Source organism: Choloepus didactylus, chromosome 27 (genome assembly GCF_015220235.1).
Source record: "Choloepus didactylus isolate mChoDid1 chromosome 27, mChoDid1.pri, whole genome shotgun sequence".
Taxonomy (NCBI): Eukaryota; Metazoa; Chordata; class Mammalia; order Pilosa; family Megalonychidae; genus Choloepus; species Choloepus didactylus.
This window is the reverse complement of record NC_051333.1, coordinates 504,477-529,276: the sequence shown is the minus strand read 5'-3', so window position 1 is coordinate 529,276 and position 24,800 is coordinate 504,477. Positions and strand designations below refer to the sequence as shown.

Here is a 24,800-nt window from a genome sequence, read left to right as displayed (position 1 = left end):
CTTTTATGTCTGGCTTCTTTCACATAGCATAATGTTTTCAAGATTTATCCATGTCGTAGCATGTATCAGAATTTCATTCCTTTTTATGACTGAATAACAGTCCATTGTATGGACAGACTACATTTTGTTTATCCTATTTATCAGTTCGTGGCCATTTGGGTTGTTTCCACTTTTTGGCTGTTATGAATAATGCTGCCATAGACATTCGTATACACACAGGTTTTTATGTGTACATGTTTTCAATTCTTTTGAGTATATACCCAGGAGTGGGATTGCTGGGTCATACGATAACACTATATTTAACTTTTTTGAAGCACTGTCACACTGTTCTCCAAGGCAACTGCACTGTTTAGACTAAATCTTGTCTCTTTTGTATGCATGCAGCTCTTGGTGGGTCCTAGCTTGTAGCCCCAATGCATCTGACTATATTTTATAGTTCCTTGTCTGCAGGCCTATTTCCCTCAGCAAGTCCCAGCTCTATAAAGACAGGGATGAGGGTGTATTAATTCAGTGTCTGTTCTAGTTTGCTAATGCTGCAGAATGCAAAACACCAGAGATGGACTGGCTTTTATAAAAAGGGGGTTTATTTGGCTATACAGTTACAGTCTTAAGGCCATAAAGTATCCAAAGTAACACATCAGTAGTCGGGTACCTTCACTGGAGGATGGCCAATGGCGTCCGGAAAACCTCTGGTAGCTGGGAAGGCACGTGGCTGGTGTCTGCTCCAAAGTTCTGGTTTCAAAATGGCTTTCTCCCAGGACATTCCTCTCTAGCAAGCTTGCTCTTCTTCAAAACGTCACTCACAGCTGCACTCCGTTCTGTCTCTTTGAGTCAGCATGTTTTATATGGCTCCACTGATCAAGGCCCACCCTGAATGGGTGGGGTCACGCCTCCATGGGAGTATCCCACCAGAGTCACCACCCACAGCTGGGTGGGGCACATTGCAAGCAAATCTAACCAGCACCAAAACGTCTGTCCCACAAGACCACAAAGATAATGGCAGTTGGGGGACACAATACATTCAAACTGGCACAGTGTCATATTTATTTTGACATCCTCAATTTTCTCATGTGTAGGATGGAAACAAGCTACTGGAATTGATAGAAAACATCACCGGAAAGTTTTGTTTAATGAAAATGTTGCTGTAGCATGGTCAGGGAGACTCCCAAAAGAAATCACTTGCATTTCTAGACAGGAGCAAGAAAAGCAAGTCCTCACAATTTCCCTTTCACACTTAGCATAGTTGGATTTTTCTATTTCTAATTAAGTTATAATTATTTGTGAACTATTAGAGCCAAGAAGCAAGGAATTGTTATAAAATATGAATTTATTTTGTTTTATATTACTGTTTTTCTTTCTCTAGGGAGCTCTTCTATAGGGTTCTCTGTGACAAGTCATGTTATGTTCTCAGTTGTCTGTCAACCCTGCAGTTATTTTCTCCGCAATGTATAGCAGGTCCTGCAGCTCTTTCATTTGCTTTCAAGAATTTTCCGTTTTTTAATTGGGCATAGCATTCTGTATTTTCCTTTCCTTTCCTAATATTTGTGCTTCTTTCAATTTCTTCTTTTCAATATTTTTTTTCCTTTTTGATTTAATAACTAAAATGCAGAAATAATGTTATTGAGACACTAAAAATAAGGAATAGAAATGGAGACAGAAAGGGTGAGGAAGAAAGGCACATAAAAATAGAACAACAAACTGGAATTTTCAGAGGATAATGAATGTTATTTGTCTAACATATATGGTGAAAATGGAATTTTAAAATTATTTTTCCACTTTCTGTATTGGAAGTTTATAAATGTTCAGTAAGAAAAAAAAAAGAATGTAGAAAAGTTATAAACCAATGCAATGAAAAAACACTGAAAAAATATTTTCAGTAGGGTATGACAAGGGCCATCTGCCTCAGCAAACACCAGTCTCTGCGACTCTTGGCTTTTCATCCTTGTTCTCTCTATGACTCGAGTCATTAGAAAGGAAATCCATACAGGGGATGGTAAATATTTCTGAATCAGATTCTGCACTCTTTACATGTTTTTGCTCTAGAATATTTTAAATGGATCTCCAAGAATCTCAGAACTTCTACAAAGGTAGGTTTATATGAACATCTCTGCTGCCCTCTTCTCACAAGGCTGTGCAGAATCTGTCCGCAATGGGCCTCTAACACAGGGGTCTCTCGTTTGGGGACAGTGACATCTGACTTGTGAGCCTCGATCCCATTTCCTCATCAGATTGAAGCAGACAGTGACGGGGAACATATACCTGTCTGTGTTCTAAATGCAGGAAAAATGCCAAAATAATAATTATGCTTAAGGGAAATGTTTTGTTTCCCAAATCCAGTTTTGGATCCGTGTAATTGCCCAGCAAAAAAAACCAAGCAACCACACAGCTGTTTACCCTTCTGTGTAATGTGATGCAACCTGTTTCATTTCTGAAGGTGTGGCTGTAAAAATTAAACTTAGTATCTCAAACTCCATTACCTCCCACTTAGCTTTGCCTTGGAAAAGCCAATCACTGCCATCTTAGCTTCTGTGTGACTTTAAGTCTGAGAAGTTATACTGGGAGAGCCTCTACCTGCCTGGATGAACTTTCCTAGCTCCTTGTCTTTCTCCGGAAGCAGGTTAGTGGATTCGTCCTGGACCTCGTCCTCAGAACCCTCATCTTCTAAAGGTATCTCGACATTTCTATAAAGCGTTGCAAGTTGCTGTTTTCCCTCGGCCTGTACCAGTCGGCTGGAGAATAATACAAATTTAGGAGCATAATTTTCACAGTGAATCACGTATTAATCATGTGACCTTTTGTCTGAAAAGGATTCACTCATTTGTGGTGGTCAGTCAGGGAGGGAGGCAAAATAGACTTTTAAACCAAAATAATCACAGTTCTCACACGTCTGGCTCCCAGGCAGGAGAGGAGCAGCTCGGTAATCCCCAAGAGTGAGCCAAGGCCAGGGCTGGGGGGGGTGAGTGAGGCACCTGCCTCGGGCCCAAAATTTAAAGCATTGACAAAAAACTCTGTCATCAAGATAAATATTTTAATGTGATTTAAAAACTAGAAATTAACTCCAAGAAATCCACGGTAACAATATCAACATTTTAAACAGAGACAGGATCAGCTTCACTGACTTTTTCCTTTGCTCAGGCTCCAGTATGGCTGATCTTGTATTTAGAATGTTGATATTTTGTTCATCATGGATTTGGGGGCATTAATTTAGATTTTCAAAATTACCACATTCAAATGTTACATCTTGATTACTGAGTTTCTTGTCACCTTCTTAAATTTTGCACCTTAGAGAAGTGTCTCACCCACCTCACCCTAAATTCAACCCTGACGTGGGTCATCCAACGGCGATTTCTCTCTGATATGGAAGTGGATCACAGAATGCTTTACTTTTTCCTACCATACTTACCTTCCCAATTCTGTTTGACCTATGTAACAGAAAGTAATTTTAGGGCTAGCTTATTTGCATTCCACGGGGCAGTGGTGGAGGAAAGGGTGTGGGGGGAGCACCCCCGAAACATGCCGGAAGGCAGGAAGAACGGGCCTGGCCCCGAGCATTGCTCAAGATTCCAGAGGCTGCGTCAGGGCTGGATCGGGGGAGGAGGGTGAGCCTCTTGCCTCAGGTGCAAAATTTAAGGGAGTGCCCAAAACTCAGTAATGAACATAAACATTTCATTTAAAAAAATAAAATGCAAAAATTGCCAGGATGAACCCAACATCAAAATTTTGAACCACACTGGGGCCTGGATCAGATGGAAAAATGTGAGTCCTTATATACATGACTTTATGCATTTTTTAAATGGTTATTCTTTTCTAAAACATTAAAGTAGTTGAGAAAATAACTAAAAATTGAAAAGTGGTATATTAAAATTCACAGCATTACTTTATGTTTAAATATTTTATTTATACCAGAAATGTAATTTATTATAATTTTACTTTCTTGGTTTAATTAAAAGCAAACTCACCAATGGTATTCTTAAAATCCACTTCTACAAAAAATTAACCATTAAAGAAATACATAAAACCATGTACTCTGGGGGACATGTTTTTCCCTTTTGCCTCATGCTCTAAGAGAGGTTGGCTTGGCTCCAAATTGCATAAAAACTTTAAGAGTTGACTTTAGTTGAGCAACTCAATTGAGCACTGAAAGCCCAGGGGCATATGTTTTAGTGAATAACTTTAGAAAACTTTATATTTGTTAACATCTTTGTCTATACTAATGAAATAAACAGAAATCACATATTTACGTAAATTGACTCAATGTCAATCACTACATTAGACAACCCAGAGCCAGACATGCAGGTTACATTCTCTCGTTAGCAAAATGTCTCCAGTTTTGCCTTTTAATCTCATTTTACCTCCACTGGACATATTCCAAGGCTCTATATGGCTGCACTACAACACATCCCTTACATGGCAATATAGTCCTCTTCTCTCAGGCTTAATTCTAGTAGGGCAAATACATTTCTCAGGTTATTTACAATGGGACTTAAAGGAATCTGGGAGGTGAGTCCTGGAGCAGGAATCAGAGAGCAGTGTTGAGATCACGGCAGCGTGGAGCGTAGCGTGTGGCTCACTTTCGTCTAATTCTAATTCCAAAATGACACGATCACGTGGAAGAGTTACAGCCCGACCACAAGCTTTATCCGTGTGAACAATGGAGCATCTCCCCAAAAGCCACTAAGACTGCGTTGATAACAACAAGTTTCTAGTGAAAAACAGTCGCTCTGTTCTGCTTTGCGCCAAGATTCCATCCAGAGCGTTAAGCTCATTTTCACGCACCACGGTTTGGAGGGCAGGAGCCTCTCGGACTGTGGCAGTGAAACATTCTTGACCCTGGCTCACGTAAGAAATGCGTTTTATATCGCAAATGCATGTGGCTAGGAAAAGCTTAAAAATCAGCATTTTCTTTAATACACGTAATGTTTTCTTACACTTTCCATTCTACTAAATTGTATTCTGTTATGTTTCTTTTTTATTTCATTGATATCAGGATCCACTCATGAGTACAAGTCACATTTTGAAAAACACTGGTCTGGAAATTTATGATGACTGGAATTATTTAGTGATTGTAATAATTATCATCATTATTATCATTATCATCATCCTTTCATACTAAATAATAATCCAATTAATTTCTTGTGTCTTACTTAAGGATGGTAAATATCAGTTAATATATACTTACTACACGGCACAGGCAATAGCGAGTCCGCATGTCATGGCGATGCTGAAGGCTACACACCCGACCACCATAACCTGACTAAGAGCAGGTCTACGAGGAATCAGTGCTAAAATGGAGGGAAAAAGACATTCTCATAAATTTTTGTTTTAACTGTGCCTTCAATTAATATATTTGTTAATACATTGTTATTCCAAAAGGGAATGGGAGACAAAAATCAGAAATATCTTTAAAAATAGCATTGTAAATAATAATAATTAAAAAAAAACAAAACAGTGATGCTAGATTACGCCGTCTTTGTGAACAAACAGAATCTGAATCCCCGCCTAGCCCCTGGGCCCCTTCCCTCATCTGCCCCGGCCTTGGCCAAAGCCCTCCCACGAGCTCTGGAGAGATCCTGGACCCCCGGCTCAGTTTAGCAACACTGTCATCCAGGTAGCAAATGGGAAGATGACCCTGGTGGCTTTAAGTTCTGTGGTCTGTAATGACAGGATAATACAGGGCATTATGGGATGGAATTCCATGAACCTTTCTCCCAGGCGTCAGGCGGGAGGACTATAATACTATGGTTGTTCTTTGTAACCTCCTGTTCATTCTTCTCATCGTCTGAAACTAAGAAAATACAACCAGAGAATTACTGTTTGAACATATTGAACAAAGAGCAAACAGGTAAAGTAACTACATTACCCCACCGCTTGTAGAATGTGACATTGGGGTGACTAACCCCTCATCCCTCCCTTTCTGTCCCTTCATTGGTGCAGGATGAGGATTCAGCCAACTGAGCTGGAAAGTGCCCTGAAATTCACACCAAAACAGAAAGTCCCTCCAGAGTGATGAAAAGAAGGTGGACAATGAAAAAACAAGGAACATAAAATGCTTAATTTAGGTGGGGAGTTATGAGTGTTCACCCTATAATTCTTTCAACTTTCTGGACATTTTAAAGTTTTCGTAATGAAATACCGGGGGGAAGAAAACAGCATGGGTTACAGATGGTTTCGGTAAACGTCCTGAAAATTGGCCACTGGGTTTGGTAATGGGGAGGTCACTAGAGACTTAGCAAAGGTGATATTCTAAGTTGAATTGCAACCCACCCCCCACAAAAAAAAAAAAAAAAAAAAAAAAAGAAACGTTGAAGTCCTAACCCCAGTGTTCTAGTTTGCTAATGCTGCTGGAATGCAAAACACCAGAAATGGACTGGCTTTTATAAAGGGGGTTTATTTGGTTACACAGTTACAGTCTTAAGGCCATAAAGTGTCCAAGGCAGCACATCAGTAATCGGGTACCTTCACTGCAGGATGGCCAATGGTGTCTGGAAAACCTCTGTTAGTTGGGAAGGCACGTGGCTGGCGTCTGCTCCAAAGTTCTGGTTTCAAAATGGCTTTCTCCCAGGATGTTCCTCTCTAGGCTGCAGTTCCTCAAAAATGTCACTCTTAGTTGCTCTTGGGGTGGTTTTCCTCTCTCAGCTTCTCGGGAGCAAAAGTCTGCTTTCAACAGCTGTCTTCAAACTGTTCCATCATCTGCAGCTCCTCTCTCAGCTTCTGTGCATTCTTCAAAGTGTCCCTCTTGGCTGTAGCAGCTTGCTCCTTCTGTCTGATCTTACAGAGTGCTCCAGTAATTTAATTTAGACCCACCCTGAATGGGCAGGCCAACACCTCCACGGAAATTATCCAATCAGAGTCATCACCCACACTTGGGTGGGGCACATCTCCATGGAAACACTCAAAGAATTACAATCTAATCAACACTGATGGGTCTGCTCACATAAGATCACATCAAAGATAACGGCATTTGGGGGACATAATACATTCAAACTGGCACAACCAGGAACTCAGAGTGTGCCTTATTTGGAAATAGGGTTGTTACAGGTGGAATTAGTTAAAATGTGGCCCTTAATCAAATAAGAACAATGGCCTTATAAGAAGAGAAGAGACCCAGGGACAGAGAACCACGGGGAGGCCCCGGGAAGGTGGGGTCGAGGCTGGGCTTACAGGGCACCAAGAACCCGAGGGCCGAGGGCCGACGGCCACCGCCAGAGGCTCGGAGAGGCGAGGAGGGCTCCTCCCTAGAGCGCTGGGAAGAGCCTGTTCCCGCCGACAGCCTGACCTCAGACTCCCAGCCTTTAGAACTGGGGGAGAACAAATTCCTGCTGCTTTAAGCTCCCGAGTTTGTGGTAAGTTTGTAGAGCAGCCCTGAGAAACCAAGACAGGTGGCATCAGCCGTGTGGTGGGGATGCGAGTTTGACCGAACCAGGTTCAAGACAGCCTGGGAGGAAAGCAAGTGGAGGCAGCAGGTTCTGAGAGCTCTTTCGTGGAGCTTTGCTATAACGGGGAACAGAGAAACGGGGAATGTTCCCGGAGGCGGCTGAGGGATCCAGAGGCAAGTTTTGTTTTTTAAGAAGAGAAAATTGCCGGCATCTTTGTATGGAAAGGAGAATAACACATTCGATTGTGATAGGGCGGGAAAGGGAGAGAAGGGCCCGGCAGCGTCCTCAGGTGGGTCCCCGAGGCGCAGCCCCGGCCTGGGAGGCGCTGATCCTGCAGGAAGGAAGGCGGGGAACGCGGGGCCGGGCAGGTCAACGGGCGGCCGAGGAAACTCTTCTAACTGCTGCATCTGTCAGTGAAGGAGCAAACGGGGTCACCCTGAGAGTGAGGCTGGGTTAGAATGTGCTGGGGTGTTTATGGAATGAGGACAAAAGATGAAAGAACAACGAAGCCAAATGGGCAGGTAAGCGGTCTAGGGAAATGGGGGAGTAAACTTTTTATAAAATTTCCTAGGACTTGAATTCCTGGGTCAAAAAGTAAAAGTGTTGCTTTTATGTTTATAAAATTTGCCAATTGCCCTCTGTAGAGGTTGTGCTCATTCCTAACCTACAAACAAGATACGAGATTACATTTCCCTGCTCCTTTGCCAACACAGTTTGTTTTGAAAGGTTTTCACCACTTTCAGTGTGACAGCTGAAAACCGGAACCATGGTGGTGCTTCAACGTGCATGTCTAAGTGAGGTGAGCAACTCCCATATGATCAAGAGCTGAGGGTTACAGAAGAAAGCCGGAGTCTTCCAGGATCTGATTAGACGAACAATTCTATTCCCTGTCTCCGTGGCAGAACCTACGCTTGGGACCCAGAGCTCCTGGGTGGCCGAGGTCTCAGTGAACGTCCAGGGCAAGCTCACCAACAAGTTAGTGTCAACGTCAGGACAAGAGTGCAGGTCTTGGGACACCCTGGTCGGACGTGAGCTCTGTGCTTGGTGGTGGCATGAGTGGGCAAGGGAAATACTCACGGCTGAGCTTTAGGAAGATGAATAAAGCATCTGAGGTGGGTGGGGAGGGTGAGGAGCTGGGACTGACCCATAACAGACACTGAGCAAACGTGCAAAGAAGAAAGAAGGATCCTTTGGGGTGGGACGGACAGCAAGACACAACAGTGCCCTTCTGGTTCAGAGGACTCCTGATGGCAGAGTACAGCTTTAATTTCCCAAGTGGTCTTGAGGGGCTTCCAAGAGGAAAAGCTATCAGGGAGGAGGAGCTACGAGAAAAACTGGTCACAGGGCTGCCGTGTGTGACTGTACATTTTGTAAACTGCACAAGGAGGATCTCAAATTCAACCTGTACTTTGGAAACGTGCAGTGATGCCCAGGGAGCTGTGCTATTGTCACATCTGTCCCAAAGAGGCATCATTATTAACTGAACCATCTAAAGGGGAGCACTCCAGGACCATACAATATGACAACTTTGGGAATCTCACCCACCCTCCCAAGTTCCCTGACTTACCACGGTGACTCCTGACCTGCCTGGATGTAGCAGAAGTCTCAACTAGAAGATCATGGAAAGGGATCAAAGAGAAAAAATATTTAAGATAGATTTAGAAACACAGGAAACAACCTCTTATTAGACAAGGGGACTTAAACATGTAGTTTCCAAAGAGCTAAGATGGTAAAGGTTGTTAATAAATTTATTTCAATGTCTAGTAGAAATAATGTGGCTTAATTTGTGAAAAAAAAAAGTGATGTTCTATTGGCATCCAATGTTTCCCTTCTTGAATATGGACTGTAAGAATGGGACACGTGGTTTCTAGTCTGCTCCTGCAGTCACACTAGCTGGGAAGCCTCCCCCTGGGTTAAGGACCTGGAGAAACTGCGGGCAGGTCTGAAGAGAGCCGTGCACCTCTCGGGAGGTCAGAGATAGAGCACAAGGAGGGCCCAACAGCAAGGGGCTTTCCTCACACAGAAAGTAGAGTTTATTATAATGTGCAAATTTCATTTCCCTTGTACAGAATTGAGACTGTTTATAAACACCACACGTCACCACAGAGGGGTGTCTGCCCAACTTCATAGATTGTCGGGGTTGGTTCCTGTGTTTGGCAATAATCAGTACTAGCTCTCAAATCAAAAAGCAAAGGACAGAAGACAAAAAGATGTAAAGAAAGCTTTCCACTTGCATCTGTGTCTGGACTCATATGTGCTACCACAAAAACATGTGCATCCAATTATAAGTCATACATCCATTCATAAGACTCAGAGGGAGAAGGGGTTTCCTGTATGCTAACAAAAGTGAAAAGGAAGAGAAGGAAGCAAAAATCTCAGAAGAGAAAGTGCAGCTTACAGAAACGGAAGCATATAGGATTTAATTTCTGAGCTAATGCTTATTTAAATATTATATATAATTAATGCCATGGATCATGCTGCTAAACATATATACAAGCAAATACACATTTACTTAGCAGATAAACGACCACAGACTACAATTTTCATTTCACTGAACATAAGATAATGATTTACCCGTGTATACGAAGATATTCCTCAGAGCTGGTTGAGTTCCTCTAGAGGACATCTCAGTAGGTCCGGAGATTTGGTTTCTAGGTTCTACCCACTGTTTATTACCTTGAAAAGAAAATGTGTCACAGTGAAATGTGATTACCCCTTTCTCTCTCTTTCCTCTGAAATAGCTTTTTAAACCCCCTGGAACAACTAAAACCAATGGCTGAAGCTACCGGTTAAGCTTGGTTTGAACTCACCTGCATAAGGCAAGCATAAATGAAGTCGGCATTCCATTAAAAACAAAACTAAAAAGGTGAGAGAACTTTGAACCTTGTCTCTCATTGTAATAGTTTTAATCTTTTAGTATATGGGCAAAAGGAAAGACTTAGCTGTAGTTCAGCATCTGCCCTTTAGTTACCTGAGGAACTTAGAAACTCTGCTCCCTACAGAATGTCGGGGTTCCGACCTGCAGCCCCCTGTGTGAGGTCAGCTCACCTGGCCACGACGGAATTCCTCCACGGAGCCAAGCCGACCAGCGGGTGCTGACAGAAAGAGAGGAGCGTGTCTAGAGTGAGGAGAAGCTTGCAGGGACAGATATAAATGAGACAGATCCCTGCCCTCAGGGAGGGTACAGATTAGCGAGGAGGCAGCAAGAATCAATCGTAATTTAACGTGAGACACCTAAGAAGCAACCAGAGAAGGCAGCGGAGTATGGGGGGGCAGGGTCGGGTCATCAACTGACTGGACTTTAATTCTAATCTCTCACTTCCTAGGTGATGAGCTTGATCAAGTTATTTAACATCTCTGGTCTTCAGTTTCCTTGTCTGTAAAATGGGAGGAAGAAATGGTGGCTTCCTCAAAGGGTTAGAGCAATGGTTAAATACTGCAATCCATGCAAAGCTCAAAAGTGTGAGCCCTGAATAGATGTCAGTTCTTTACATATTGCAAGTAACAATATTTGCAGTAAAGCAACTTGATGCACCTCAAACCTCTGGGGTAATGTTCAGAAGCCCAGACCTAAGCGGATGCTTTCCAAAGTTTCTTCAAAGGAGACTAATTGAATCATCTCAAAATGTGGAAATGGGATTGAAAAGTAGATGGCATACAAGGTTGTCACCCTCGGCTTGTCCTTGCTCCATCCAGAAGTTCTCACTATACACAAGGCAAGGTTCTGATTTACCTCTACTAATAACAGTTACGAGATAATGGGTGGGTAGATCTTCAGATGCTTCTGAAGCCCCCTGGAAATAGGAATGGTTCCACCCGCCCCATACCCCGAAGGGCAGCCATCCCTTCTGCAAGTGTGGTGGGTGGACAGGCCAGGATCCCTCAGGCAGTGGAATAAAATCCGCTTCTTCCTTATTCTAACGACATCCCTATCCCACTCCTGTCTTCCTCCACCTCACTATGCCTGGGGATGACTCGTGAGAATTTACTTCTCTCTTTCTCTGCCCTGCAACCTCAGAATCGTCTTTGATCAAATCCATCCAAAGGACTGATACCACTGTGTGATGGGACTTGGTTTTGGACTGTCAGTCTCCCATGGGCACAGCAGCCATGGACCTGGTTATGGATGGCCAGTCTCCCTATTTGCACGTTGGATTAGTTGTCTTGCATTGAGTTTTGGATAGTCAACCTGCCAGGCACTGATGTCCTTGGACGTGGTTTGGACTGTCAGTCTCCCCATGGAGTTGATTTGGACTGTCAACATCCCCAAGAATAATGTTAATTTTGTACTTGGTTTTGGACCATAGGTGTGCCCATGGGTGCTGTCCACAGAACCACAAACTGAAGGGTTTGCATCAATTTGTAAATTCATTTCAGCAGTCCACATTTGACTTTAAACGTGCAGCACTTGCATGTCTCTTCTGAGTAATATCTTACTGATTCAATCTCTGTCATTTCCATAATTCCACACTAAAAGAACACATTGTTATACCTCCAGTCAGTTTCTATGTGTCTAGAATATTTCAGAAACAAAAAAACTAATAACAATGTCACAAAAGCTAATTCAGAGAGTGTTTTTCCTTAATTTATAGATGTAAAATCTATAAATAAAATAATTATTTATATGCACCACCATAGTAAGGCAGCAATACAGCTCTTCACTTAGTGTTAATTTTAACCTGTAATATCTGCCTAGTTTTTGGTGTTTTACGAGGTTCTTACTGTCTTTCTGCCCTTGGCTCCTAGGGCCCACCACATTCCTGCCCTGTGTACTTTCTCAGACCCTTGCCCGATCTGGAGCCAGAGAATCTCTCATTCCAGTCCGCTAAGATGGGGTCTTACATAATGAAGCATAAACACGGAAGTGACCTCATGTTTTACATATTCCGGTGGTAAGAAGCAAGACCCAAGTCACAGGAATTCCTTCACAGAAGGGGATTAGACAAGGGCGTGACCCACTGTGCCTGTCACAAATCAAATACCCCAAACCCATATCTTAGGAATGTGGAAACCTAAGGATCTGGTGAAGCTATTGAGTTCCTGACAGTGTGCTAAGGGCTCTCCTATGAATAGTTATTTCTCATTTTATCCCTTCAGCGGCAAGTTATTAGGGATTGAATCACATCCCCCACAAAAGATGGGTTCAAGTCCTAATCCCGTCCCGAGGGTGTGGACCCACTTGTAAGCAGGATCTTTGAAGACGTTATTACTAGCTGAGGTGTGGACTCACTTGTGAATAATATCTTCAAAGATCCTATTTAGATGAGGCCAAAGTGAAAGAGGGTGGGCCTTCATCTAGAGGACTGGAGTCCGCTAAGAAGAGGAAATCCAGAGAGAGAGACAGACGCCTGAGCAGCAGATGCCAGAAGCAGCAGAGAGCGAGGCCGATGGCCACGTGATGGGGCTGAGCTGAAGCCAAGGGACCCGGGATCGCAGCAACCAGCACTTCAACAATTTTTATGCAGCAGTAAATAACTAATACATCTCTAAATGCGCATAATTTTCCTAACCATCAGAGAGGGAAATGCACTAGGACAGGCTCTCTTTTTAAATTCTCTCTCCCTTTCTCCACCCACAGTGATTTCTGAAGAAAAACATAGCATGGGGTCCAAAGGAGGAAATACGTGGGTCAAGCATAGCAAAACTGAGGACCTGAAAGTGAAGCTCGTCTCCAGGGTGGGGTCTGGGACCCCAACAACCAGGAGAACAAGGCGGCCAGGATCAGGGCTGGAAAGATATTTGGGGGCTTGTAGGAAGGCTCCTCTTGGCTCCAGGTATTTGGAAATTAGACGTTGAATTTCCCAGAGTTCAACAGATCCATTCCAGAGGCTGCCACGGAGTTGACAAGGGAAACGTTCATCTCTTTATCATTCCTTAATCCCTAGGGAGGACCGGAAATGTCATTCATTTTAGTGGACATAAGCCCAGGAAGAAGGGAGAATCCATTAGGGTGGACAACCAGCTGCTTCTACCACATGTTTTTATACATTTTATTACCCTGAGGAAGTTTTCTGGAATGATATATTCCTATATTACATTTTGCCATTCTTATTCTAGTTTAAAAGAATATAATTATTTTTTGATATTGATGATAGAATATTTGCTATCTCTTAAGCATTCCAGGCATTTTCTTGTAAATTATTTTCATTTTTCAACTTCCATTTTTCATTGTAGATAATCAAACCCTCTGTGAAAAATTATATAAACTTTTGTTAATGTAATTCGTATTTTAAAATTATTTTGCATGTTTTATTTCATTAGATAAAACTTTGAAGGAGTATTGATTATGCAATGCAATATTTGGTATCCTTGCAGGATTGCTTTTATAAAAGAAAAATTTCTGATATTTAATTTTTATTATAAAGTTTATTATAGAAATTTGCTATATAAGCTTTATCTGGTCACAAGCATAACTTTTTTCTTTAACATAAATAGATTTTAAATTTCATTTAAATATTTTGGATGTATTAATTAAGTTGATCATAAAATTATTCCCCATAATATATTAATACAGGGAAATACATTAATAGGGTTTCAAATATTAAACTATCCTTGCATTTCTTGGATAAATGCATGCTGTATTGAATGTTAATAAATTGTTAGAATTCATTAGTGAATATTTATATTAATTTTTTGCATCCCTTTCTATGACTGAGTTTGATGATTAAATTTTATTTCTCAAATGTCTCTTTCAAGTACTTATGACAAGATTATTCTAGGCTCATAAAATGAGTTAGGAGTTTCTATTTTGGGAAGATAATTAATAAAACTGTGTTTATCATTTCATTGTGTGTTTGGTAGATGCCTCATTCTGTATTATGAATTAGTTATATTTTGACTTTTTAAGTCTTAGCCTGGCTGCCTGCACATGGGATAGCCTTGCAAGGGAAGGACAGACTGGGACACCAACGGAGGTGCAGAACATGGAGAATACCTAGTAGCAGGAAGCAGTGTCTTGGTGAGGCTCTGAGGGTGCTGGATCCAAGGGTGTGGAAAGTAAAGCTGGATAAGGGGACCTGCTGGCATGAGGTGCACTCCCACCCCTTGAGGGGCCTTTCTTGGCAAGGACCCTAGGGCCAGTCCTGACACACTGCTGGGATGGCACTTGCAAACCTGGAAAAAGCAATGATCCGCATGAAACGGAAGGAACCCACAACCACCATGATAGACAGTGGAGGAAGAAAGAAAGGGTTCAGAAATGACAGTGTAATACTGGAAATCCCAGCCGCGGTTATGTGCATTTGGAGAGTTCAGCGGACACCGCGTTTACCAAGGTGCCCTGGTACGTGGACTACGCTGGTAAGGAACGCGTCCAGGATGGAAGGGGGTCACCTACACCACTGAGAAGCTCCTCAAGGGCTCTCCCCATAGGCTGGGGTGACAGGAGAGGTGGGAGCTTGTGCCAGTTTGAATGTATTGTGTCCCCCAAACGCCATTATCTTTGTAGTCTTGTGGGGCAGACGTTTTGGTGCTGATTAGATTTGCTTGGAATGTGCCCCACCCAGCTGTGGGTGATGATTCTGATGAGATGTTCCCATGGAGGCGTGGCCCTGCCCATTCTGGGTCGGCCTTGATCAGTGGAGCCACATAAATGAGCTGACTCAGAGAGAAGGAACTCAGTGCAGCTGTGAGTGACATTCTGAAGAGGAGCAAGCTTGCTAGAGAGGGACGTCCTGGGAGAAAGCCATTTTGAAACCAGAACTTTGGAGCAGACGCCAGCCACGTGCCTTCCCAGCTAACAGAGGTTTTCTGGACGCCATTGGCCATCTCCAGTGAAGGTACCCGATTACTGATGTGTTACCTTGGACACTTTATGGCCTGAAGACTGTAACTGTGTAGCCAAATAAACCCCCTTATTATAAAAGCCAGTCCATCTCTGGTGTTTTGCATTCCGCAGCATTAGCAAACTAGAATATCTGGGCCTCTGGGCAGCACTGGACCTGACAGGACCCGGGACGAGCAGGGGCCCCGGACAGCACACACCCACCAGAAGCAAGGTCTGTCCAAGTAGCATAATGGGCAGTGGCAAGAGAAGCCTGACCTGATGGGGTCTACGGAGCTGGACAATACAGCAGGGTGTTCCTATGGGCAGGATGGTGGTCATCCAACAAGATTATTGCTTAATGTATCTAATTAGAAATGATCAAGAATGGATGAACAAAAGGCTAAGGATGGCTGTCCCAAAGGAATGTCATGACGCCCTGGCAAGTTCCCAGATAGAGAAAGTCTTCACATCCAGAACTTATGGACTGAAGGAGGCATCAGGTCACATGGGGAATGACCCTACAGAATCATAGCAAGCATATGTTGTCGAGATTCTCCCCGTCCTTCCCAAAAGACACCTATGGACATTTATTTGGATCACTAGGGAAAGAGGAAAGATCACACCATTTGAGAATTGTTGTAAGCAACTAATTGCTGCTGATGCCAGAGACCTAAAGTGACTTCACGCTTCCTGTAAGAGGTACATGGGGGTTGGCGAAGAAACGGACGCCTGGCTCCATCCAATCCATCTCACTTTGGGCTCACCCATCTATGGTAATTTCTCTAGTTGCCAAATGTGTAATATAAACAGTTGTCAGAAATCTTACATTGGTTTCCTAACCTGTGGAGTAAAATCTATTGTAATAGGCAAGATCAGGTTGAATCTCCAGCCAACACAGAAGTCAAAAGCAACATTGAATCTCAGAGTGAAGGGCAGGGCGAGCAGAAGGCCCCTCGTGGAGCAGCTTGGCACTGGGAGACAGGAGAAGCGTCCCCATACTGCAGACACCTTGACACTGTGAGTAAGAAACCAAGGACTTTCATGTCTTGCCTGTGAGCATATGAGTATTGCTTTTATTGAGATTTGAGGTATGAAATTTCAGCAGTTGTATAATATTTCATTTTTCTTTTCTAGCTTCTGGAATTTTGACTTATATAAACCTACAGTGTGTAGACTGTAAACTATGAATAAACTAATATCTAGGAAACAATTGGCCTGCTCCCCAATTTTTAAGTAGGTGAGTCAATTTACTGCACTGACAGACTAGACTGACAAGCATCAATTTACTAGACAAGTGTTTCCTTTCATCAGTGTTACTGACAGAAGTGAAGAGAAGGAAGTTGCTCCGGAGAGTCTTCGGTCTGCAATGGCTGTCCCTGCAGTGTAAGGGAACGTGTGTGGCCTGGAAAAGATCTGTGCAGACTGACCCTCCATGTCCAATTCGTTTACTTTATTAAATTATGTGCTGCTTATTTTTTCTCATAGCATTGTCTTCCTGCTAGAAATGCTGCTTTCAAGAACTGAGGTGGCAGAAATGATACATTTCCCATGAAAAAGAGCCAGATCTGATTTGCATTTAAGAAATATATGCTGTATACATTCCAATCTTTTTTGGGAATTAAAGCAGTGCTTAATGTATGTAATCAGAAATGATCAAGAATGGATGAGCAAAAGGCTGAAGTTGGCAAATTTAAGCAATATGAGGCAAATATTTCATGCTCATGATAAATGGAAAAGACTGAGATTGTTCATGCCAGAAGTCTTTTTCTTTCTTCTTTTTTCTTTTTTTCTGCTGCTGCTAGGTCTGAGAACCAGATGCAACTGCGGGAAATATATGCTCAAAGTGCCACGTGTTGAACAGGGAGTTAGGGAAGTCAGTGAAGGCCTGTGGCTGCACTGATCTAGTTAGGCCTGCTCGCCAGAGGGTCGCATAGCAGACGTGCGGAAGTTACCAAGTTAGGGCTCACTGCCCAACACACACAGAAGTCAAGGCCATGACAACAGGATTTTGAGAAAAGAAGGCACTTCAATGCAAGGTCTGTCGACACGGAGACAAGAGCCACCGCTCAAATCTGGAAGTGCTTAAAGGTTTTATTAGATTAAACGAACGGAGGTGTGTTAGAGATACTGGTACACTGAGATTGGTTATTAAACATTCAAATTAAGGATTGTAAGTGGGCTACTGTGATTGGCTATGTGTACATTCAAATTAAGGATTATAAACTGGCCTGTTAAGGCTCTGAACTAATTGGGATGGACACTGTCTAGCAGCAAAGGAAGAGCATGGGAAGCTTCTGGTTACAGCACAGTTGGAAATCATTTGGCTAATCCACACAACTGAAAAATGGAAGGAAATAACAAGGAAGGGAAGTACACTGCTATTGCAGGATAACGTCTCTACTGAGGAATCTGATATGAGGACACTGATTCTTTCTTTCTGTGCTGCTCTCATAGACCCCCTGATGCTTTTATAGAAGCATATTTAACAGAACTTTTACCTAAAAACACTCAAGTACAATTTCCAAATGACAAAAAGTGGAAAGGCCTTACTGTAATAACTGGGAAAGATGTTTCATACCCTTCAAGTTCCATATTAGAAAGTTATACTGAAGGAGAAGCGTTTTAAACAGCTAAAAGAACTGTAAATATTTTTTGAAAAGCAGAAAGGCCCTCTCAACCTTCTTAGATATAGATAACATGTAATCACTTAGTCTTCTGTGAAAACAGGATGGGCTGCAGCTGTTACTTTAATCATAGAGAAGCCGTAAATAATACAGCAAGGTTGAATACAGTCCAAATCCAATGTCTGTTTATCAATATGATTTAATGGCTAAACTAATCAATAAAATAGAACTAAAAAAACTCTATATTGACAAGTTAATTGACAAGTTAAAGACAAGTAAAAACTCTATATTGACAAGTTAAAGACAAGTAATTTTTATACAAGTAAAAGTATGTTACAGAAATCATAGCTTAACTAGTAAAAATATTATCAGTAGAGTTTTACGGGCATTCAAGGCTAAGTCTCTGATAATGTGAAAACCTTCCATTGATCTTGAACCATTCATGCTCACGAAGCATCATTTAATATAAAAACAGAATATAACTTAACTAAAGTTACTCTACATCAAGGGCTGTAAATTCTCTGTAACTGAGACAAGGGGGAGCTCTCTGATCTCATGTCGAGCTGCGTCTGGAGAAGGGGGGGCTCCCAGGCTTGGTAATGTATCAATTAATTTTTACACTGTAAACTTGTTCTTTTTACCTTAAAAGCTCCTTTTAGTAAAAATGTGTTAAAGGTGAATCCTTGTCTTGAGTGCTCTTTCTGTTTAAACTATTGTCTGTCCCTAGACTCTTAACTGAGAGGGAGGTGTTTAAAAGAAGCCCAAACCCACTGAATCGTGAACTTACAAGGCTCAGGCCTTTTCTAATGGAGATCACAGGTTTGAGGTGTAAGGAGGCGAACCCGTGGTTATCAGTTAACACAAATATCAACCATAAAAACAGGTAAAGGAATGGAAATAAGCCAAACAAACTGGCTGTAAGTGAGCAGCAAGGAGGGCGTCTGGTCACAGCCATGTGATGAATCCCTCAGTTAACATAAGAGAACAACCACAATGACAAGGAAAACCGCTGCAGTCAATGTCTGCTGCTCTATGCATTCATAGGCTAAGCAGGTAAAATCTATCTAATTAGGGTCAAGGTGAATTTCTTTACAAGGTGACCCTTCTTAATTATTCATTGAAAAAGTGTGATATAAATTTACATTGGGATTTCTGTGAGCAAGAGTTAGTGACCTAGCTGTGCTAACTGGAACTCATTTGAAGCCACGTGGAAGAAAGCTGCACCCCCTTTTTCCAACTGTAAAGTCTGGGTTAGCTGGGGTCATAGGAAACATAAGCCACCCCCTCACCCCCCAGCCCAAGGCCTTTTGCAGGAACAGAAGTGCAAGAATTATTTACAAAACATGTGATTTGATGCAGAAATGGGGAAGATGCACCATGAATATTTGAGGACTTGCTTACACTTCCTAATAGCGGTGTGCAATTAAACACATCCTCAATATGCAGTTTGGTTCCGCATTATCAGCTGTACCGGTTTGTATATATTATGTCCCCCAGAAAAAGCCATGTTCTTTGATGCAGTCTTGTGGGGCAGATGTATTAGTATTGATTTAGTTGGAACATTTGGATTAGGTTGTTTCCATGGAGATGCGCCCCACCCAACTGTGGGTGATGACTTTGATTGGATAGTTTCCATGGAGGTGTGGCCCCGCCCATTCTGCGTGGGCCTTGATTAGGTTACTGGAGGCTATATGAGCTCAGACAGAAGGAGTGAGCTTGCTACAGCCAAGAGGGACACTTTGAAGAACACACAGGAGCTGAGAGAGGAGCTACAACTTACAGAGACATTTTGGAGACGGCCTTTGAAAGCAGACTTTTGCCCCAGAGAAGCCAAGAGAGGACAAACGCCCTAAGAGCAACTGAGAGAGTGACATTTTAGAGAGAAGCTGAAGCCTAGAGAGGAACATCCTGGGAGAAGCCATTCGAAACCAGAACTTGAAGCAGACACCAGCCACGTGCCTTCCCAGCTAACAGAGGTTTTCCAGACACCAGTGGCCATACTCCAGTGAAGGCACCCCCTTAGCTTGGACACTTTGTGGTCTTAAGACAGTAACTTTGTAACCAAATAAACCTCCTTTATAATAGCCAATCCATTTCTGATGTTTTGAATTCCGGCAGCATTAGCAAACCAGAACATCAGCATAAACTACAAGTGCCTACATAAATTCCCCAGGTCTCTGATAAAAATTAAAATATTAAATTAAAAAAAAGATTATGATGAGCTGTAATTGACTAGATGAAGCTGTCAGATAATTGAAAAGAGTTCTTTCTGTGCACGAAAAAATGAAACTAAAAAGAAAACTGGAAATGAAGCTCCTTAGAAATTGAGGCTTTACATGACAACACAAGAGAAAAATGAAAAATAAAAGATATGACTTTTTACTATGTCTTAATTTATTTGATAAAAGCCAAAAATTAAAATTTGGAAAGGAATTCTCTTTGAAGATTATTAATACTAAAATACATAAAAATTAAAAAGTGGTAAGGTGCAGTTTTAACAGAATCAAGTAAATCTATATGAATTAAATATTTGCCGAGATATTTGTAATCAACAAAGCTACTGATTCGACCTACCTGAATAAACCCTTTCACTCTAAGGACAAAATTCAAAATGTATGGTGTGCTTTATTAGAGCAAGCTAGCAGCCACCTTTGCCTTCATTTCCTGCCCCTTGCTCCATGGCTCTCCATAAACTGAAAACAATGGATTTCTCTCCGGTCCCTGACAGCTGCACATATTTTCCACATGATTTTCCCTCGGCTAGACAGAGCTTAAGCCAACTGTTCTTGAAATAGAAATAAAAATACATCAATAACCTGCATAAGGACTTACCAGTGACTCTTCCATCTAATCCCTGAACTTCAGAATTCCCCTTCATCACTTTACTTCCAAAGCCCCGAGCTTCTATCTTTAAAACATAGGACAATAAAATAAGTAATTACCTGTATAATTTTGTAAAATTGCACTACAGAGAGAGTGTCACTCCTCTGACTCACATAGGATTAAAATTCCTAGCACACCTGCCATTATGAGTCACCTACATATTAAAAAATGATGAAATTAAGCAATTCGCTTGAGAACTCAGAATACTTAAAGTTGTTAAACTAGATTAGGAAAAAATTCATTCCTTGCACAGCAGACAAAGCTGAACTGAGAGACACGCGACACGGCCGATGAACACAGAGGGGCTGGAGGTCGGGAAACAGGAAGCCAGGAGCACAGAGGCTCTCGCCAGCCACTGACCTGGATTCGCAATTAGAGTAAAACAGAAGGTCAAAGCGGAAGAGGGCAGGTAAGAGACCACCAGGCCCACCAGGCCCAGGACGGGGACCGTCTGGGGAGGTGCTGCAGAGAACGATGACCGGAGCCACCAGCCGGATCGTGAGGCCCAAACATGTCACATCAGTGGAAACACTTATGGCTGCAAACACGGAGGCAGTTAAATTACCTGGCATGATACGGAACAACATCCACGTCTTCTAACACTTCTGTTTCTGCTCTTCTCTCGGCCTGTCACCCCCACAGGAATGTAGATTCGCCAGGAGATGCGGAACCCAGCGGAGGGCACAGCAGACGACAGTGCACCTTGGGGACCTAATTCCAAGGCCCAGCCGCCTAGGGACGCGGGGAAGGAGCTTACGGGCCTGGAAGCCGCCGAGGAGGCAGGTGGTATTGAGGGAAACAAGTTCACGTGCAGCACGATCCAGGAGCCGTGCCGGTCCCGAAGCAGCCATGGTCAATCTGAGGGATGCCTTTCGAGAAAAGAACCGCGTTGTTAGTGAAGAGCAGCTGGCTGAGAATCAGGCCTCGGGCCTCCACTCGTGCCCAGCGAGCAGAGAGAAGTTACAAGGCAGAGGAGCAGGGAGGTCCCCAGGATTCCAGTCCCGTCTGAGTGCGCACAGCTCCCCGTGCAGGTCAGGACCAGCACACAGACACGCAGGGCCACACCGGACTCCGGGGGGAAACTGGAAGCCATGTGTTGCCACCTCACATCCAGGAAATTCCCGTGATAAAACACATTTGCTTACTTCAAGTTAATATTTAAAAAGTGTCCCTCAAGTACAAGGCTACTTATTGAAGCAAAATTTGTAATATTCTTCCCCAAATAAAAACAACGGGAAGTAACCCAGATATGACCATCTATACAATATATTACACTCTGTAAGGGGAAAACAGAGCAGAAATATCTCTGTGTTCTCTAGGACATTTTTGTAAGTGAAAAAAGTTAAGATGAGGAACACTGTACAAAATATGCTGAACTGTTTCTAAGAAAATGAATAGAAACATATAAAATAGTTCATATAGAGTGAATACAGGAAGGGATGTAAGGGAGACTTTTCTGAATCAAAGTTCGTTTATAAATTTTGGAATATTATAACATTTTGCATAATTATAAAATAGAATTGCTTCAAAACAAAAAACGAAGGAAAAATCCATAAAAATCAGAAGCAAATTGAAGAAAAATGAATGTAATTGGGTATTAAAAGTACCATAAAAGTATTTACAGAGTGAGAGATTATTTCAAATTATTTTAAACAAAACAGATATATGCTCTACATCCCTGTTTAGGTATATTGTAGAAGAAAAGTTTATATTCTGTTACCACAGGGGTTTTATGCAGAAACATTTCGGGTCTTAAGTAAGTACCTCAAATCTCAGGCACAGGTGTATAAGAGAACCCACAAGCAGTGTATCCAGCCCTTTTATCGGGCTGGCTTGATGGGAGGGAGACCTCGCATAAAAACTCAATTACGGGCTGATCGCCTGGAGTCCAGAGAAGCACATCAATAAGGGAATTAGGATTTCCAAGCACTTTACAATCTCATTCCTTATCAGTGTAATTTTGATATCTGGAGACTTATAAAGGGCCTGCCAAGCCCTGCCCAGTAAAAACCCCCAATCTTTCAGCATCCTTTTTCTTAAACGGGTCATTTGTCTACATGGGGAGTGAAGTTTTAACCTCTGTCACTGACCACCAAAAATTCTGGAGGCAAAATTTTGGAAGCAAAATATCAATTAACACAGCCTGCTCCCAAAGGCAGGGAATCCCAAAGCACACAGCAGCAAATGCCACGCAGACGGCGAGAGGCTCCACAGAGGGTAATACATGTGATCTTTCGCCTTCATATGTGTGGGAGGAGACTCTGCTAAAGTGTTTTTACGGGGACACGACGGAGTGTTTAGACAGGCTGGTGACAAGACGGAGGCAGCCCTAAAGAGGAAGACTGGCTGGCACTATGTCTCTGAGACCTCAGAAAACACCACTCCCCCTCCTCATGTTTACCTATTTGTGTTCCACCCAGCCAGGCAGAATTGTTTTTTTCACGTAACATTTCTTCCTGGATTTTATGACATATATTCTACTCCATTCAAAAATCTTGAATGTATCTGAAAGAAGAGCTACTTACCCAGTTGGCATTTGCTGTCGGGACAGTGCGTGCAGGGGCACTGACGTGCAGGTGGGAAGAGGGGCATCTGGACTCTGAGACGAAGGTCTGGGACTCCATCATCTCATCTCCATGCCGAGAAGTGATTATCATTTCTCCTGCAACTGCAGTGACAGCCGCTGCATGGGGACTGGAGAGCATCTCAGAAAAACATTCGTGAAATGCCTGATTACTGCAAGTTATTACGAGTGAATAATAAAGATATCCAACAGGAGTGACAGAAATAGCTGAGGGAGAACTTACCTACAAAAAACAAAAACAAGATCTCAAGGGCAAGTGAGCACAGGAACTGAAATCCAGTAAGGGAGAGAATGAAGCAGAGCGCATGGCTCGCATGGAACCTGGGGTACTATGTCTGTCCAAGACAGGCTTTCTTTTCATCTCTAAGAAGGAGAATAATAAAATTGAAGCTAGATGTAGACTGGAGATTTAGAAAAAGTTTCCAGAGTGGTGCAAATAAACAAGAAAGCTGTGGTGTGAAAAATTTATTTCTCCTTCTATTTAGTAAACATGTACTATGTCAGGAGTCTTTCTAGGTTTAAAAGATGTATCAGGGAGAAACATACCAAGAATCCCCCTTCCAGTGAGCTTAAATTCTCAGCCAGGAAGACACACAATAAACAATAACAATTAGTAAATTAATTATAATTGGATTGTAAAGTGATAGGTACTTTGGAATATAGAAAAAAATTAAGGGGTCTCAATGATAAGAAGTTCTCGGTGCAGGGATGGTTGCATCTCAAACATGTAGCTCAGAGTAGATGTCTTAGAGAAAATGATATCTGAGCAAAGATTTGAGGGAGTGAGAAAGGGAGTGATTAGCATATCACGAAGCAGGGAGCAAAGCCAGTGCAAAGGCCTTAAGGCTAGAATTGTCTGCATTTTTGTTGTATATGAGATTCATCTTTTTTTATTAACTTCATTAATTTTCCTGTACTTTTATTTGCTAAATCTGGCAGCCCTACCTAAGACAGGGGCCAGACTGGAGTCATTCAGGAAAAGCAAGTGGGGAAGTTCAACTGGGAAAATATGAGTGGAGAAAAAAAATGAGAAGTTTGCTCTCCCAACACAAGGATTATTACAGGATTGTGCCCAGAAGAGGAATGTGGCCTGGCTTCTAATAAAAATATTGTTTCAGATTCTATATTGAAATTAGACTGAAAGAGGATAGCACACAAGCAGAAAGATCAGGAAAAACATTATTCAGGCATCCTAGAGAGAGACGCTGAATGTGTCAGTCTGAAGCTCTTATGAACCCCAGAAAAGGCCACGTTCTTCTAATCCATCCCTGTGGGTGCAGACCGACTGTGGGTGGGACCTTTTCATTAGGTTGTTTCAATTGAGATGTGGCCCACCCAATTCAAGGTGGGTCTTAATCCTTTACTGGAGGCCTTTGTGAGAGCTCAGAGAGAGAAACACCGGGAGAGAGCTTAGAGAGAAACACCGTGGAGATGCTAAGCAAGGACTTACAGAAATTCAAAGAACCAGAAGCTGAAAGCAACTAGACCCAGGAGCGAAGGACCAGCAGATACCAGCCATGTTCCTTCTCACACGACAGAGGGACCCCAGATGCCAGCAGTCTTTCTTC

General features: G+C 42.5%; 1 long non-coding RNA gene across 1 annotated transcript; it reads right to left on the bottom strand.

Annotated features, from left to right (window-relative positions):
* Positions 1–8,943: 8,943 nt before the first annotated feature.
* Positions 8,944–23,627, bottom strand: LOC119521027. The gene is made up of 5 exons (XR_005214279.1): positions 23,174–23,627; positions 21,214–21,517; positions 20,598–20,673; positions 9,951–10,052; positions 8,944–8,985 (listed from the first exon to the last, which is right to left on the bottom strand). It is a non-coding gene; the product is annotated as an uncharacterized LOC119521027 (long non-coding RNA).
* Positions 23,628–24,800: the final 1,173 nt, after the last annotated feature.